This window comes from Corapipo altera, unplaced genomic scaffold (assembly GCF_003945725.1).
Source record: "Corapipo altera isolate COAL_440 unplaced genomic scaffold, ASM394572v1 62, whole genome shotgun sequence".
In the NCBI taxonomy this organism is placed as follows: domain Eukaryota; kingdom Metazoa; phylum Chordata; class Aves; order Passeriformes; family Pipridae; genus Corapipo; species Corapipo altera.
The window spans coordinates 2499052-2517256 of NW_020884894.1; the positions used below are offsets into that span (position 1 = coordinate 2499052).

Below are 18205 nucleotides of genomic sequence, written 5' to 3' on the forward strand. Positions count from 1 at the left end.
GATGGTGCTGTGTTTATAATTAACATTTAAGTCATGAAGGCCTTGGATTTAAGGCTTTGCTTCCCATCTTTCATCTTGGCTTTTAGAGGCTCAGGTGGGCCTAGGCTCTCAAATGTTTTGAGGCACTCCGATAACCTGGAGGATTTGGTCTAAGCCTCTGGGAGTTCAGCTGCTCATCTGGAAATTAGGGGTATCAAAGCTTTTCTTTCTCATAGGGGGTACTTTGAATGGGAGGGTGCTAAAGACTGGGAATTTTTATCAAATAGTTTTGCTATGGATCTTTTCAAAGGGATGAAAGTCTGATAGATTTTCCTTACAAATCTTATCATATGAAAGGGTTAAGTGATGTTTATGCCTGAGTTGAAAAATGCATGACCACGACTTCCATTTTGGACCACACTAAAACTGCTGAGACCTCTTAAAGAATACCTCAGAAATTTCCATCTCTAATCGGAACAGGGTGAAGTTCTCTTCAAGGAGAAAATCCTCTGGTGTGATCTGTTTTTCTGCTGTAGTTAAATATTCTTGAGCTGATTCAGCATGTGGGCTGATGAGCTGGCCCCTGGAAGCACTTGCCTTGGTTGCTCTTGAGGAGGCTGGAGGGGCAGCACAACGGAAAGTTTCTCTCCTCGCCAGAGGACACACACAGGCCAGTGCTTGCCAGGGCACTGTCTCCTGACTCCCTCACTTGGCTCAGTGCACTGCCCATAAAAGATTCATTCTCTAAAATTTCATCTTTATCACTTTGCATAACAAAGTTTCTCTACTAAGGTAATACTATAGTCAAACAAATGTAAAGCTGATGAGGATAAAGAGTAAAATAACTGGAAAGGGCTTTGTACTGAAAGGGGATATTAATACAAACATTTGGCTTTTTTTAGTGCACCTTTTATAAAGTCATGCCCATTCTTTGCTGAATGCATACCTATGAGACTGTGTATGTGCAATAAAACCCTTAGTTTATTAAGCATTTTTTTTCTTTTCTGCTATGTCAGTCTAAATTCACTTTGAAGGCAGGAATGATGGAATTGTTCAATATATTGTATGCGGAAGGTTGTGACCTCTGCAATCAGCCTCTGAAACACCACTGTCTTCTTACTTCTGGGGTAGCTGAAGTGAATACATTTTACATAAAACATTTTACTAAAGCTGAAGCCTCTGAATATGCAGAACTTGAGCATTTTTGTATCTTTCTAATTTCCAAAATATTTACAGTCTGTATAGGATTTTAAAAAATAAAATTTAACTTACTATTTTTACTGAATATCTTGTTTCTAAACAAGATCTCAATCCTGCAACAGCTCAGATGGGTGAATGGCCTTGTGCTTGTAAAAAAATGTGGCACTGGTTTCTCCATCCATATGTGTACATGTTTTGCAGGAGACAGATGTGTCTTCCTGCTGCATGATATGATGGCAACTCTGAGTGCTGGGCCATGCTGTGGAAGACAAGTCTCTGCACTGAGGTACACTCCTAACCCCAGGGTAGGAAGGCTTTTGGTTCAAAAAGCACAGAGAAGGAATACCCTCATGGAAATCTGAGACCCCAAATACCTTGCCCTGCACATAATGATCCTCTGTTTGGTGGAAGACTGACCCAGCCAAGCTGGAACACATCGTGTAAAGTTGTCATCACTCCTCTGCGTTTCCACGCTTATTAAACCTACTTTCTTCATTCTCTGTAACATAATACAAGTAGAATTATATCAGTCACCACAGCAATCTTTCCCTCTCATCAGCTCTATGTCAGCAGCTCTGCCTCCAGTCTGTGCTGTTACTAACAGGGTAGCTCCAAGTTTTCCATGTACGGCATCAGGGGGGCCTATAAAGTGTTTGAAGTTTATCATTGGTGGCCTTTATTCTGTAAAGCATTTAAACACCACAGTTTTACTGAAGGTGCTGTGAATATTCACTCAGTGCCCATGGGTGAACATGGTTCACTCCAGTGTTAACACCACAGCTCTACCTCGCTTATGGAACTTGAAAACTTTTCCATCAGTTTCCTGTCTGAACAGATGTAACTTATATAATGCTTTTTAAAACAAACAAACAAAAAACAAAAGATATATTCATATCTTGAAGGTACAGGGCCTTGAGGAAAATGTGTTAACATGGTGAAAGGCCAAGCTTAACCACTCAGTGCTCCAGGAAGAGAGAGCTGTTATTCTCCAGGAAGAGAATTGTGAAAAACCAGGCTGTCCCACTCGCAAAATGTTCTCTTTATTCTCTACATGAATGAGTTTGTATCTGCTGATAACCCACTTCTTTCCAAGGGCTTCAGGTTTAGGATTCCCTTTGATGCTAGACTCACTGCTGGGAATAGTAAACCACTCTAACTTTGATGGAGCTACAATTATTCCCTATAGTCAGCTATTCTATTGTTTCCTCTAAAGCTTTTATTTATGCCACCATTTCACTTTGGGTAGGTTTCCCCCTTCATCCTTTCTGATTTAAATCATACCAGTGAAAAAAGTTACAAACCAGATAGCCCAAGAGGCATGCAATATTTTCATATAAAATATAGATAAATTTGTGCTTTTCTGTAACATATGTGACTAACATTATATCAAGGATCACAACCACCATCTTTTTCTTTCGTCAACCCTCTTGGAGCAGCTCTGCTTCCCGTCTGTGCTGTCACTACCAGGGTAGCTGTGGTGGCAGCCTCCAACAGAGTCCTGGGATCACAGAAACCACCTGGCCCAGGGCTAGAGGTGTCTTGGTCTGAACACATGTTGGTGCCAACACTTCTGAAGGTTTCAGCCTGTCTGGAGCACTGGAGTGTTACATCAGGCAGCTCAGCCTAGTAATGGTAACCTAAGCTACCAGCAGCAGGGAGGCATTTGTGCTGTGCTTTGCTTAGAGGAGCGTTCAGAGCCTGTGACACTGTCTGACACTGACTGATTAAGGCACAGGTACTGTGGTGCTGTCAGGAAAGAAGAAAGAGGACTTGCAATGCTATTGTTGCTCGTGGATCTCCAGCAGAGCAGCAGCCAGACACCAGTGCACAGCAACATCGTGCTCCACCACCTTTTCTGAGAATTACTGCCTAGTCAACCCTAAAGCGATTAAGAACACACCATGTTTTTAACACAGCCTGTTCCTCCACACAGACTGCACAGACTGTATTTCATAGGTGATCAAACCCTTAGGACTGGGGAGGGAATTGTGACAGGAGGAGAAGAGAGAGATGCGACAAGGACAAAAATATGAACTCTATAATGAGTCTTATCAGGAAACCATTAGGAAGGCTGCTGGTACACCAAACAAGACCAGGTCCTAATGGGGAGAGAAACAGAGCTACCTAGTTATGCTGTGGATACAAACTAATCCTCCTTTTCTCCCTTGCTTTTACTTGCCATCTTTAAAAACCACACATTCAAATTTCTTCCTGAATGCAATTTTCTGATATCCCCGAAGTTCACACTAGTGAGAATAGTGAGAAGGATTGCTGAGTCAGGCAGCCTAGGATGTGGGACTAAAATTTTAGTTTTATTTAGTTTAATTTGTAGGGCTTTCCCAGTACAAAAATGCAGGGGTTTCCTATGTACCTTTTCATCTCATCTTTGCAAGTGATGAAACAATCATTTCCCTTCTCTCTGAGGGTGATGCTGAAGCCCTCAGAAAGAGTAACGTGTGGTGTCCAGGCCTGGGGACACTCTTTAGCTCAGGCTTACATCTTTGGCCTTCTGGAGTCACCTCTCCTCCTTACAGCCTATGCAGGCAGGAAGGCAAGCAGGAAAATAGAAAACCTCATCTATCTTGAGAAATCTGAGATCTCTGCAGACCTGAGATGCTCTTACTCCTTTGTGTGCCAAACCAGATGTGTTTCTGTCGCCTGTGTGGTGCCAGGATTATCCTTGTCCTCCACAAAGCAGAGGCCAGGGAAAACTGGAAAGATTCTAATCTTCCTTCCACTAGGGAGGAGGCAATTGGGCTTCCAAGAGCCTTCTCTTATCACAACTGGGCAGTTTTAATCTCAGCTTTCTTAATAAATATTTAGTGGGCAATTGATATGTTCCCTTCTGCTCTAAGAGAGCTAATTATTGCTAAAGTCAGGTGGTTACATGAGCTAATTAATATTCACATGTAGCAGTAGGAAATAAGTACAAACCTCATCTCCTCAGTTTTAATTACAATATCAGTGCTATCAAATTCCATGTGGATACACCTCCCACATCAGCTCCAAACAATTTCAGATGTGTGTACTAACAGGATCCACAACATCTTTAACTCATGATCTTCTGTCATTACAATATAATTACTCTAATGCATCTTTACTGTGCAACGCCAGCCAAAACTAACAATCATTGAGCATACAGTCTAATGGTAGAATAGAGATGTTAATGTAAGCTTTCAGCTTACAGGGACTTGCAGCATTTCTTCCAGTCCCATTATTCAACATTTGTGGGCAACCTGACTCCTACCTGCTTCCCTTCCTTCTCTATAGTTATTTTTTGAAACAATTATGTTATTCTAGCACTGAGAAGCCCCAGGTGGCACTGAAATCCCAGGGGGAGTCTGACGTAAGAGTCAATAAAGTGGCAATAAATTGTCTCACCTTGGATAGCTCTGTGGATATAGAAGAGGAATAGATGAAGGTCAGTTACAGAAGAAAAACCGTATTTTACACCTTGTTGAGCTACGGGTGAGGATCTGGGCCTTGTGTAGATGTGGAAAAGAGGTTAGGAGCAATTTGACAGAAAATGCAGTACTGGCTAATTAAGTTAGCAAATATCCCTCGATTAAGTGCTGGTAGAGGTCAGATACAAAAGTCAGTTAGAGAGAACAGTGCAAGCTTCTAAGGGTCTTTGTGGCAAAAAGGTAAAGAATGAGCCAGTGGAATAACCTGTCAAATGACAAGCCATGAAGATCATTTTAGCCTTTCATTTCTACCGCTGTAGAAAGTGAAGAACAAAGTACACATTTTGAAGAGAGAAAATGGGATGAATATTTGAAACTACGTAAGGATTTTTAAATGAGAACAAGCTGCAGACATATCTCTCATTGCACTATGCAATGTATTCCTGTGCCTTTGCAGAGATTTACAAAACTCTCTCAGTATATCAATTTCATCGGTCTTTTTACTATTCTAAAATGGCAATCATTTTAAACTGCATAATAGCATCTGTATTTGATTCATGTGGCTTTCTATGTGATAACAGTCACTATGATTAAAACATACATTATCAAGACTTGAAAAAGACAGTTAAACTGGAATGGCATTACATTGTCACCTATCCAAATTGTAATTGGTGTTTAATTGTAGCTCTGCAAGCAAACATAGAAAGACAAACAACAAAGAAACCTCTGGTTTGATTGAAAGCAATTAAGAGAGGAAAACCCAAGAGAGATAATATATGAAGTTTCAAGGAAGAAGCGTTCCTTCCCTGAAATGCAAAGACCCTTCTTGAGTCTGGGAGAGGTAAAGCATGGGAATAGTGCAGCTGTTTCTGGGAACTTGTCTTTTGAATGGAAATGCAAATTAAGAGCTGCCAAGCTGATTTTTATCTCCGTGTATCACCCATCATGTTTATACTGTATATGTTTGGTGATGTTCTGTGTTATCCTAGTTAACCCTTTTGTTTGCATATTAATTGTTTTGTGTCCCAGATGCTCATACAAGGATCATAAATATTTTGTGAAATGTATAACCATCACAGTATAAACTGTTGTTTCCCCAAAGAGCTTTCCCTCTGTTCTTGGAGAAGGCTCAAAGAATCCCTGAAAACTACTTTAGAATGAGCGTTTTTCAGCGTCAGTTCACAGGGATATGGAGGAAGCAGTTCCTGAGACAAAGTACTTCCACAACAGTCACTTTATATCTATACCCAGTGAGTTTACCTTAGGGGTAAACTGATCCCAGCCTGATTCCAGACACAGAGAGATGGAGGGTAACGCAGTTTCAAGAAGGTAGCACATAGTTCTGCGGGCTTGAATCCAGGCTTTGGCTCTCTACTAGGGGTACACCTATGAGAATAAGGGTAATATATATAGTTCACATGTGGAGTATGCACAGCTCATACCTGGAACTGGACAGAAATTTCAAGAATGGACAGGGCTTGAGGTTTCACAGGGTGCCATCTCTAAATTACCAGGAAGGTTCCCTGGTTCTGTTCCAGAATGGAAAAGGAAAATATTTTTATCTACTTTAACTTCACACTGGCACTGCCAGATGATTCATAGGCTCTGGAGAACACAGACATTACCAGCTCAGCACATTTGTATACCAATCACCATTTGTCATATGTGAGTACTTCCCACAGTCCTAAAAAGGCATTTGTTTTGTGTATTATTTGCAGAAAATGTAACAAACTCCACACTGAACAACAAAATAAAAACAGCACTTGATTATTTTATTGAATATTTGCCTATTTACTTGCCAAAACTTCACTTTAGGATTTTTTTTATACTGTCTAATAAAAGGACCCCCAGAGCTGTCTTCTCTGTGGAGAAAAGCCGTCAACATCCAGTATAATTTTCTGCATATTGAGTGAAGTACTTGAAAGTCCCAGATCCATTTTAATACATGAGCTGCTCTCCCATTTGTATGCAGCTGGAGAGAGTAGTTTTATCCTCATTTAAAAAAGCCATATGATGGATTTCTTTCTTTAAACAAATACTGTCTCAAACTTTTCTTTTTTCGCTCTCTTTCCCCCAGCATACACCTTTCCTCTCTTGTTAGGCACCACTGAGCTGAGATCACTGCATAGTGCTGACATTTCACTCGTTATACATAAAACAATGTCAGCACCATTTCTTTTTTGACGCCTCTGTGCATGATCTGCTGGAATAATTACCAGATTAACTGTTCATTAATATAATTTTTTGCAAAACGGTGAGGAAATTCCATTGCATTGCCTTGAATAAGGCCTTCACTCTCATTTTCTGAATTTTTGTGGTTCTGGGAACTGACAGCTTCTAATCCCAGCCGAAGCTTTTTCCAGTCCTGGTCCTGCGAACACTTTGCCACAAAGGGGTGGTCCTACAGAAGGCAGAAGGCTAATGTTGAATACTCGGTATTCTTTCCTATGTGAGTGTCAGATTCATTTTCATTCTCAGGTACTGCAGGCAAGGTGTGCCCTGGTACAAGCATCTGCAAATGCAGCTTTTGCTGCCATTGTACATAGACTACATGAAGGGACACAAGGAGGGACCTGCAGCATTGGCCACTCTTGCTTTTCTGCATACACACACAGACATTACCTATCTCTGGATTTCTAATAACATTTACTCACCACTGATTGCTGGTGACTTGTTACAGTGCTTGAATATCTGTTAAATGTGTGTTTTGAGAGCTGTAATTATTCTTATTTACCACACCAAGTGCAAACTCTATCCTAATTACACGCATTTCAGAGGCTGTTTAGCTGAAGTGCTGTTAGCTCTCCTCCATCTTGGCCCAGGACAGGAGAGCATTCAATGCAAATGTGGTGACATTTCATTGCACCAGTCAGCTGTGCTCAGTCCTTCCACAGCCATTAACTCTGATGCAATGAAATGTTGTTGTTATGGGTTGCAGGGAGCATGTTTAACATCCACAGCTATTTTTAATGATTCTGTCAAGAGGAAAGATTACAGCTGTGAAGGCTCAGGGAGATTTTGTGCAACAGTCACAAAGCTTTGAACTCTGCACACACCATGACTGAACATACTGAACATACGCTTCAACACATCCTGACACTAAAAAAGTCATAGTTAAGAAACAGGATATCTGAAGGTTATAGAGCATTTAATGGCTCTGGTGTAAACAATATGCTACCAAGAAATAAGTGCCAAACATTATCAATCTCCTAGACTGGAAATGCCACATTTCACAGGCTGAGAATGACTCAAACAACCTTAGATGGCAAACCCCCAAGCACCCAACTTTCGAGTGATGCTAGTAACTCAGTGGGAAGCACTTGATCCAAGAGAGCACTGAGTAATTCCCCAGACAGTGCTTGAAGATGCTTTCACCCAAATTCAAGATCTCTGCTCCACATTTCTGTTTTGAATGAGAATAAAAAAGAGGATTGTCACATTTTCCAATGACATTAAAATTCTGAAAAATTTACATTAGCAAAATTAGATAGTTTTGTTGTGATTATTTTGTCTGAAACAAATGGAACCAACTGTGCAAATCTTGGGTGAACCTGGGGAACATCCCCTTATGAAAGCAGCAGAACTGAGAGCCTCGGGGTTCCTGGGGTTGTTTCTCACCTACCAACAGAGTAGGAGCCTCAAAAGTATGAATATTCACCTAAACCAGCATTCTTGGAATTTACAGCGACCACTGCTGGAGGAGTGAATGAATGAGCCACTACTGGGTAAGCTTTCCTAGGTCTTCCAGGCTTCCCCATCCACTGGCTGGGGGTTGGGGCAGGAGTTAAATTATCCAAATTATTGAAGAGAGGAGTCAAAGCTGCAGGAGCCCCAGCTTGGATTGGAGATCTCAGAAATTCAGGATTTCCAGCTCTACCAAACCCATGTGGAACATAAGTAAGCTCTGGGTTCAGCTCCTAGCTGAGCTTCAGGAAGCCTGCTAGGTGCCCTGGAGTTGGAGGAAGGCCACACAAAACCCCAACAGAAAAACCCAGAGACCTATAGAATTTCCTGTGAGGTATTTCTGTGTTCAATAACTCAGCATTTTCTAATGAAGTACTACTTACTGGGAAGTTTCTGGCTATTTGCATCTAGTAGAACATTATTCAGATGGACACAACACATTCTGGATGACATGCAAGAATTAACTCTGGCCAAATTAACTTATTAACAAATTAACAAATTAACCAAATTCCATCCTGGCAGATAATTTCCTGTGTATTTAAATCCACCTCACAACATTAGCAGAGCACTGTTTTAGCTAACATTCTGTCTTGCAGCTCTTGTATTGTTAAATATTATCTGCATTTCATCTTCTGTGTATCTGCTTTTCCCTGAGTTCAGAGCTATGTTAGAGTGTGGTATCTGTATATATGTGAATGGGAGCTCTGGGGTCTTTAAAATCATTTGTGTTACTGCAAAAACATCAGTGCTACATGAGGCATCATTTTAGTACCAGACAAATTTTTGCAGAGCAAGGTGCAATCCCACATATAATGAGACTAGTCTGTATGTCAAATTATTTTATGCCATTATGGTGCATAACTACATTACAGAGTAGCTGTTGTATTTTTTTATCTCTTCAGGAACATTTATTACTACAATGAGGATCCTGCATTGACTCCAATGAAGACCCAGGCCCCTATTGTGCTAGGCACTATAGCAACAGACAGTAAAAGGCAGTCCTTGTAACTAAAGACCTTCACTGCCAGAGATTTATCTTCTATTCTTCAGTTTATAACAGTTGCAAAACAACTTGAATGAAGAATAAGAATTGCAATGAATAGTTTGTGGGATGAATTCATATGTTGGTGGGAAACCCCGAGCCAGTAAAAAAATGGCAGGGTGTAATCCTGAACCGAACCAAGTGAAGCGACATGAGAACTCCCACTGACTCCAGTGGGAGCCAGGATTTCCCCTCTCTGCTCCCATTTCACCAGGTGCAGGTCTGCATAGCATAATGCAGCATTACACAGTGGTATCTCCAAATCCCTTGCTACTAAAAGCAGAATTGCAGTGTGGACACATTGTTCCTGTCAGCGTGAGGAGCCCAAACACAGCTGTGCTGTTGCTGTGCAATGGCTCCAGTGTTCACACAGCACCTGCTCCCTGGTGACACTCTGTGACTCTGTGACACTGCCCAGTGCCATCTACACACAGCCACAGCACTGCTGCAGCTGTGGGGGTTTCTACAGAGCTGTCTAGGAACAAGTTACAGGTAGTGGGCTCACAAACTGCCTGGATTCACTAGTCTGTCACGAAATTGTTGACCTACCACTGACAGTCAGCTGAATGATCAATTATGGTCTACAATACTTCATGGTCTCCAGTGCAGGGGCTATTTAGATGACAGTGAACTTCTTAACATACCTCATTTCTTGCCACAAATTCTTTCTCTAAGGGATCCAGACTAAAAATATTCCTGAGGTACAGCTCATAAACAGACATATCCCCTGTTCAGATCTTGCTGATGCTCTGTGTTATTATTTACTTAAATTGCATCGCTCTCCAGCCCTAACAGGAGACTCAGGTAACTTAATTTTTGTGTTTTGTAACTGATGCAATGCACATTAAAGCAGAGATAATCATGACTTCAGAGATGCAGGTCTCTTTTCTGAACATTCTGACTATGAATGTAATACAATAGAGGTTTGAGTGACGCTCATTTTGCACCCCTGAGTTTATCATAAGATTAACAGTCTTTATTATTTTGCAAAACAGGCAGTAGCACCTCATCAAGGGTATAACCACTTCAGTCAAGAAACAAACAACCTTTTACTTAATGTGCTAAAAATACAGTTGAGAAACCTTCGATCTCAAGCCATGTGATAAAATAGACTGTGTTGACTGAGCAGATCAGCAGCAGCTGCTGTTCAGGCTCCTTCACCCTAACAATGCTTGCCTTTTTCTCTCCCCACCGAATTTAAAGATGATGTCAGTGTAGCCAACCCCAGGAGTTCAAAAATCAGAAGGCAAACCAAAATAGAATCACAGGATTGATATCAAAGCCATGGAAGTTATTGAAACTGAAACGTATGATTTGGGGGGTCAGCCTTTAGATTTTTTAATTCATAGGAGACAGTCTTCTCCCTTCCAGTTGTCTGCTCAGTTCTCCTGGCTGTCTGATATGCCCTATTTCAGAGTGAGAGACAACACAGGACAATGGGAAGCACAAAGGATTGGGAATCTATTTAAAGGATATATAAAGCTCAATTCTCCACCATATGTAAAGCCTTAATCCTGCAAATACTTTCTCTGAATGCTCAGCTTCATTCACACAAGCAGCCCCACGGAAACCTGTGGGGGTCCTCTTGTACCTGAAGTTTGTCACTTATATAAGTTACTATTGCACGTCAGAAATGTTGGCCTGTGTCACAATATTAAGAGTTAGCTAAGAATGAAGAGATCTGTTGCTCAGTTTTCTCTATGATCTTGGGCAAGTCCTGATTCATTCTATATCCTAGCTTCCTGCTCTTTAAAAAAACGGGGTAAAATTTATCTCTACAAGGTACTTGGAAGCCTCCAGACAAAAGATAATAAAATTCAGAAAATTAATACATTTTCTTTTTCTGATGTAAATTGATTTCTAGCTAAAACAGCTGGAAACAATACTTAAGAATCAGTGAAAATTATTTCATAATTAAATCTCCTAATAAAACGAAACCCTTAGAACTTAGAACCCTTAATGCACCATGAATCAAGTCTGACTAAGCAGCCAAGAGAAGCAGAGGACTTATTCTTTTAAGTGCTGAGAAGACACACCTCATTTCACAAACAAGACCATTTGCAGATCCTCTTCTGAAAAGAGCAGTTCCTGGGAATCAACTCATACAGGAGTTTATCAAGATGTAAACATTTTGTTACATTTTTTTCTACACAAAATATCAGATTCCTCTGAATTTTAAATTAAATTTAATTGATCCTATTTTTAAATTTAGTCTGAATGTAAAGTCCAAATTTTTTATGCAGCAGGAACATGTTAAGATGAAATGGTTTGTTAGAAAAGTACTCACTTAAAATAACTGAAGGCTTTCATCTTTTATTAAACATTTGAAATTACTAAAAGATACTACCTTAGAGTGGTTTAATTTAAAGAGGCAAACTGATGCATTTTATTAATTAGACCATTAAAAAACTCATTTATGTGTAAATAAGTCTAGGTCATTAAATCTTAATGTACATTGTCAAAGTGAAACTTCAATCTTCAAACTTTCGAGTTATGTTAATTCATGGCCCTAAAAATTAATTAAAAATACAATTACCATCAAAGAACTTACTTCCCCCTCCTGTTTTTAAAGAGAAATTATGTATTTGTAGCAATAAAAAGTGTTATTTCTGCTCAGTCCTCCGTTCGTGCATTCTCTTTGTCTACAAGTTTGTTTAAACTTGGATATACAACATCTATATTTTGATATCAGTTATGTATTTGAATATTTTTAAAGCACAGCAAAAGATAGCCAGCAGTGATGGTGTCCCTAATTTTCATGATAGCAAGAAGAGGTTATTTCAGTGAAATCACACATTTTGAATTAATAGCATAATGACTCAAAATATATAATGAATAATGAGTCAAAAATATGATTGGGCACAGCTGAAACAGTAGGGCTAAAAGGTTGTCTCCTGTGAAACTTTGTGATTATTACAGTCATAAAGTCACATTCTCAATTTCCCATAGCTTTACAAAACAGGAATTATTTAGAATGAAAGTCTCTAGGAAATTTCTGAGATTCTCAGGCTGATTTTAGAAAATTTCAGGAAAAAAATGTAGAAAAATTTCCAAGAAGCTCAGTCACTTCCAGGAACAGAGTAAAAGCTATCCCATTTGATTACAGGGAGATAAAAGGGTTTCTAGGGACATGAACTGGGAGAAGTTGTTGCAAAGATACTGAAGACAGAACTGAGAGAAACTGGAAATGGGCAGTAGAGTGCCGGAGAAACTGAGGCAGGCAATCAAGTAGGTACTGCAAGAGAAGCCCATGGATCCTGCACTAGTGAAAGGAATGAGACTGGATTGAGGACAGAGAAGAGCAGGGGAGGTAATGGTGGAATGGAAATGACACTGCAAAAGACCATAAAGAACAGGAGAGAGGGACTCAAGTGCAGCAGCTTGGGTAAAACGGCCTGTGCCCACTCCAGTCTAAAGAACAAATCCCCAGGATGTCAGAATCTCAACACACATGTAAAAACAAGGAGTAATTATCATGTATTCCATACATACAGGTCACAGACCAAAAACGGTCCACATTATAGTAACTGGAGAAGATTGCTTTTCCTTTGTATACCCTTTAATGAACAGTTAAAATTCCTTTCTTTTCCAGGTGCCTAAAATCAAGAGGATGCAGAAAAAACAGCTCTATGCAACACTAACCAGGCTTGCAATGCTGACACAATACATGGGGAGAAAAAGAAAGAAAGAACAGTGAAAATTGTGTGAAGGCTCTAAGGATAAGGGATGCTTTTAGGGTAGTAGCAGTGATACAAGGTGAATTATTATGAGTAACTCCCATTGGCAGGAATGCTGTCCAACATTTGCAGGGACATTCTCTACATCCAATACTAGACTACATTTGCTTCCTGACTTAATGACTGGTTGATATATGGCCATATAAAAATCAGGTGCTTTAAAAATACAAAAATACTTTAATTGTTTTGAGTCTTCCTAATTCACTTGAGCATGCTACACTAACAAAGGACCCTGTCTTGGCCTTATATTCATATTGAATGCTTGTTTTGTAGATAACAACCTGCCCACGAGTAGATGACAGACAAGAATCTTTTCATTGAAGCACTGCATTAAATATGGTTGTTTCTGCACAGATACAAAGCATGTAAATTGTTCATGATTATATATGAAGCCATATTACAGTTACATAGGAGAAGGGATTGCTCCCACTGTACACATTCTTTGGAATTGTGTGCCACATGCACAATCAAGCATGACACAAGAAAATTCATCAAAGAATATTTAAATACACCTTAGGGAGCCACTAACTTTTCTGATGGTTTTACAGAAGCAAAACTAAGTGCATTCACACAATATAACTGTTTTATGAGGGTTAAGTCCACCAATGGTTTTATTTTCTTCTTTTGTAAACACTTAGTCTAATTAAAGAAATTGATAACAAAATTCAGAAGAAATTAACAAAATTCAGAAACAGTTTAAATACATAAAAATTTCTTCTATTTTAGTTGCTTTTACTTTTTCCTGCTGATTTTTTACAGTATCAGCAATGCATAGCTGTCCCATCAAGCTGTCTTCAGATTATTATCACAAAGATCTCACACCCTTTTCCAAGACTTAAAATTAAAATCAAACTAATTACGTAATCATAATATATTGAAATCACTAATAATTCTTCTGGGAAACATAGCCAAGTTTGTTATACTAAACATTTAGTTTTACTAAGACTATGAGGTTTTCTTCTGTAACATTATACACTCCATCTGAGTGCATCCACTTAATTTTAGGAAATTCTGTGAACTTTCTAGGCTGTTGCTGTCTTGGAAATTCTGCTGCTTAGTTTTCAAAAATGCACAGAAAGAACCAAATAAATGTTTTGTTCTGTCATGACTTATCCAATTATCTGGTGGGGCTCTGTGACTGACAGTCTGCAGTCAGTCTGATATGGCCAAATTTGACACTGCTTTGATCTTTTCTTAGATGGTTTTTTGACATATTTTACTGGATATACAAAATTCTATATGGAATCTACTGGATTATATGATCTTGTTTTAAATTAATCCAAAAGAATATTTTGCTAAGGTGATTTACTTTCCCGTTAAATTGGAAACAAAGATGATACTCCTGATCTGTTTACACACTCAGTAACACAGTTCTTATTTAGAACTGTGGAGCACTTAAATTGAAATTCTTTGTTTTCCTTGGAGAGGTGAAGATTGATTCCAGTGGTCTTCCAAACAGACCATAAATCAGGATAGTCGAGATTGACAACATTTCATTGGTATGAGCAAGAGAACAGTCAGATTATTCTTTGCCAAGCTGTATGACTATGGAGCACCCTTCTGATATTTCTAACTCTCTTACCACTTCACTATTGATACTGTGACAGGATTTGTAAAACCATTAGGCTGTGTTGCCAAGAGCAATTCTTTTAAAGAGTATGACACTGAATATAGGCTCTGGTAAATGATGCCTTCAGTTAGAAAGCATGTGACAGAACACTTCCAGATTCTTTTACAGAGAATATGTCTTGACCAAAAAGTGACAAAAGAGAAAATAGTGCTTAAGCCTGTGCAAAAGAGCACTGAGACAGAAAAATCTCTACTGAAAATGCCTTTTTGTGCAAGAATTGATCTCACTGTCATTTTTAGCAATGTAAATCACAAGGAGCCGTTGAAATCAGGGGGAACTACAGCAGTGTAAATCAGGTGTCATATGAATAACAAAGTTGTGAGATATTGTTATTGGGTCACTCAGCTCTGCTCCATAGTTTTATTTTAGCTCTAACATTTGTCAGCTTTGCTTGTCCAAGCTAACTCTTAAAATCACAATATTTTCTGCAGTTTGGCAACAATGGTTATTCTGGATTGGGTATTCACAGAGCAAGTAACAGAGAATTTGTCATAATGGGTCTATCTCCTCTTCTGTAGCTCCTCTCATGCTTTATGTCTCTACTTTATATACCCATAAAACATCTAACTGACTATGAAATGACAGTAAGAAAAACTAAGAAGTGTTCCCTTTTCATAATATTTCTCTGACACATGAGATTTGATCATCTGTATTATCATAGCTATAAACAGCATTAGCAAGAATAATACCCAGGCCCATTACATACAGACACATGATCTGCCATGGAAAAATCCATGGGCTAATTATTCTTAGCATAAAATATTTTCTGTTATTTGTTCTAAACGCACTGGTCCTTAATGTGATGATGCATTGATTGCACTAAGCTGTGAAATGCAGAAAATACCCCCATCACTGTGTTCTGTTCCCACTACTTCCTACTCTTCTCAAACAAAACCACTCTAGGATGAGAATCTCCGTGGTGTGAAGTGGTAAATGATCCAAAGCAGTGTCACTTTATACCTTCTGAATCTTTGTAGTCTTTGAGGTGGTTTGTGTGTAAGTCTTACTGTACATCTCACTCACTGTGTCACCTTTTTATGAGTGCTCACAGACAGTCTATATATCAGTTGTCTTGACCAAAATTTGGAATAACTTTTAGAATATAGAAACACGGCTCCTGAAAATGATCACTGTCATGTCATCATGATGTCATGAAAGCAGAACTAAAATAAATGAGAACTTCCAGACTTCTAGTTATTATACTGATCTCACTGGAAACTCAGATTATTTTCTGTGTTGGTTTGGGGAGTTGTTTTGTTTGAGGTTTTTTGTCTGTCTCTTTGTTTGTTAAAGAATACTCCACAAAGACAGTGTTATTTTCTTGGGGTTTTGTTGCTCTGGAAATGGTTTTGTCCAGTAATAAAATACATCTCCAATTGTGATCCAGTTTCTATTGTAATGCTGCAAATTGATGAAATTAACATTAATACTGATGAAATTTATAATGTTTTATGTGATTATTGCTTCACTAATCACTATGTCTCCACTGCTAGCTATATGCGAGATCATTAATACACTATATGTATAAACATTAAGCTTAATGGAGTTAAATGATGATATGGAAAGGCAGGATGGCTAATTAATGACCACACAAACAATTAGTACTCTTTCTTGATAATTCACAAGCTGTTCTATGAGGAACTGCAGCCTTGCAGAGTAAAATGCAGTGCATCTCTTAATTACAAATAAGCTAGGGAGTTGTGAAAGCACAGACTACCTTTTAACCTCCTGTTACTATAGACTGTTTTCAAGCTTCTCAGCAAGATTTTTCCTGGTGAAAAGGTAAATTAAAGGAAAACCTTTTCTACTATCTTTATTGGTCACCTTTAAGTGAATATTTGACTGATGGGACCTAGTCAAGCTTTACATTTAAGAGACACTTAATGAAACAGTACATCAGTCTTAAATGGTCCTTAATTGGTTCGTGTGATATGTCTGTGTTGGTACTTAGTGCAGGATTGAATTTCACACTAAAGGCTTATTTCTACTAACCCTTAACTCATGCTGAGTATCCCTCTCTCCCTTGTGCATAGTCTCATTGATCTTGCCCAGAGTAATTGTCTTTCTCTGTTCCAAAATTCTAAATGTTTTCCTCCGTAGTTTTTATAAAAGAACAAAATCATTTTTTTTCTAGATCATTTAAATCCTTGGATAGAGCAAATTAATTCTAACTTAATTCTACCATATGACAAATGACTATATGACTATATGATAAAAAGCATCTGTATGAATTAAAAACATTATATCAACTCTTTCCCTCTCACGTTTAGACTGTAAAATAACACTTTGTGTCCTCTCAAATGCAACTGCCAGTATTTCCCAGAAACGTGAAATTGGAACATAACTCCATAAGTCCTTTACCTAATATCACTGTCTATGGATCAAATACCAACTCATCTTATTTGCCCTGCAGTTCTCTTACGACACAAAATAGATGTTTTTGATTTTTGATTTTTTAAGGCTGGGTTCTCTTGATTTCTGCAGTTACTACTGCTTTTAATTGACTACCTACAGCTGTAGTATTGGATATAAAAAATTTCAGTGAGAGCATTATCCTACGAAACTTAAAGTCACGGCACATTTTTCAAGGTATTTCAGCAAATATTAGCTTTGGGAAAAACTCAATGGCTTTTTTCTGCTTGGCCTAGTCTTTGATATCTCACAGGTTAGTAGAGCTCCTCTTTTGAATATAAGAACTGGCTTTTGTTCAATTTTTTTATTTTTTTTAGTGATAACAGAGTTTCAGCTGATAAATTCTAATTTATTAGAGAGAGCAAGAACATTTTGTGGTGCTCCTGTACCTTCAAGACATAGACTCCATCTTTTCAGACAAGACCCAGTATGCAGAAAACTCGTGTTTAGAGCCATTTTAAAAATGTTTCATTGAAGTTCATGCATATAGTCAGATATGTGATACTGGACACTTGGTCCAAAGGAAAATGTTATAATGCTATAATTTCCATAATGATCTCAAAGATCAGGCATTTCCCATGTCTTTGACAGTACCAAAAAAAGCCTGGACATTTCTTCTTACAGCTTGACCTAATGTGCCACAGTGGATGTTTGACATTAGCAAACAAATGGCCACATAACAGACACAGCAGAGTGAAGAAAAGTCATCCTATCCTGCCCAGAATTCAGGGAGGCTGCAGCACAGAGCCTGTCAGTGAAGGACACTACAAAAGAGAGAAAGAAAACACAATGAAACACAAGGAAAAAAAATCCTCGATATTAGACAAAAAATCGAAGCCTTTACTGGATCACCAAGGACAGATCTGTTTTTACAAACATACTTAATATATATTCTCCATAATCCTATAGAGATACTGGATAAATATAAATTTTAAACCCTGTGTGGCTTTGAAATTGAAATATTTGAAATGGTTCAGTCCTGTTACAATGAGGAAAACTAGTCATAGGCATAGGATTTAAAACAGCCTCTCACAAAGTGATCAGTGCACTGAAAGAGGATTCCATGGAAAAGTTACTTTGCAAGTTGTCATTAAGTGCCATCCCTCTTCTTTTAACA

The 18205-nt window shown here is 38.6% G+C and overlaps 1 long non-coding RNA gene across 1 annotated transcript; it reads left to right on the forward strand.

The window, feature by feature from the left end:
• The first annotated feature begins 1910 nt into the window (after positions 1–1910).
• On the forward strand, positions 1911–17897 carry LOC113948692. Its single transcript, XR_003528213.1, has 3 exons — positions 1911–5833; positions 12902–13046; positions 14474–17897. It is a non-coding gene; the product is annotated as an uncharacterized LOC113948692 (long non-coding RNA).
• The last annotated feature ends 308 nt before the right edge of the window (positions 17898–18205 follow it).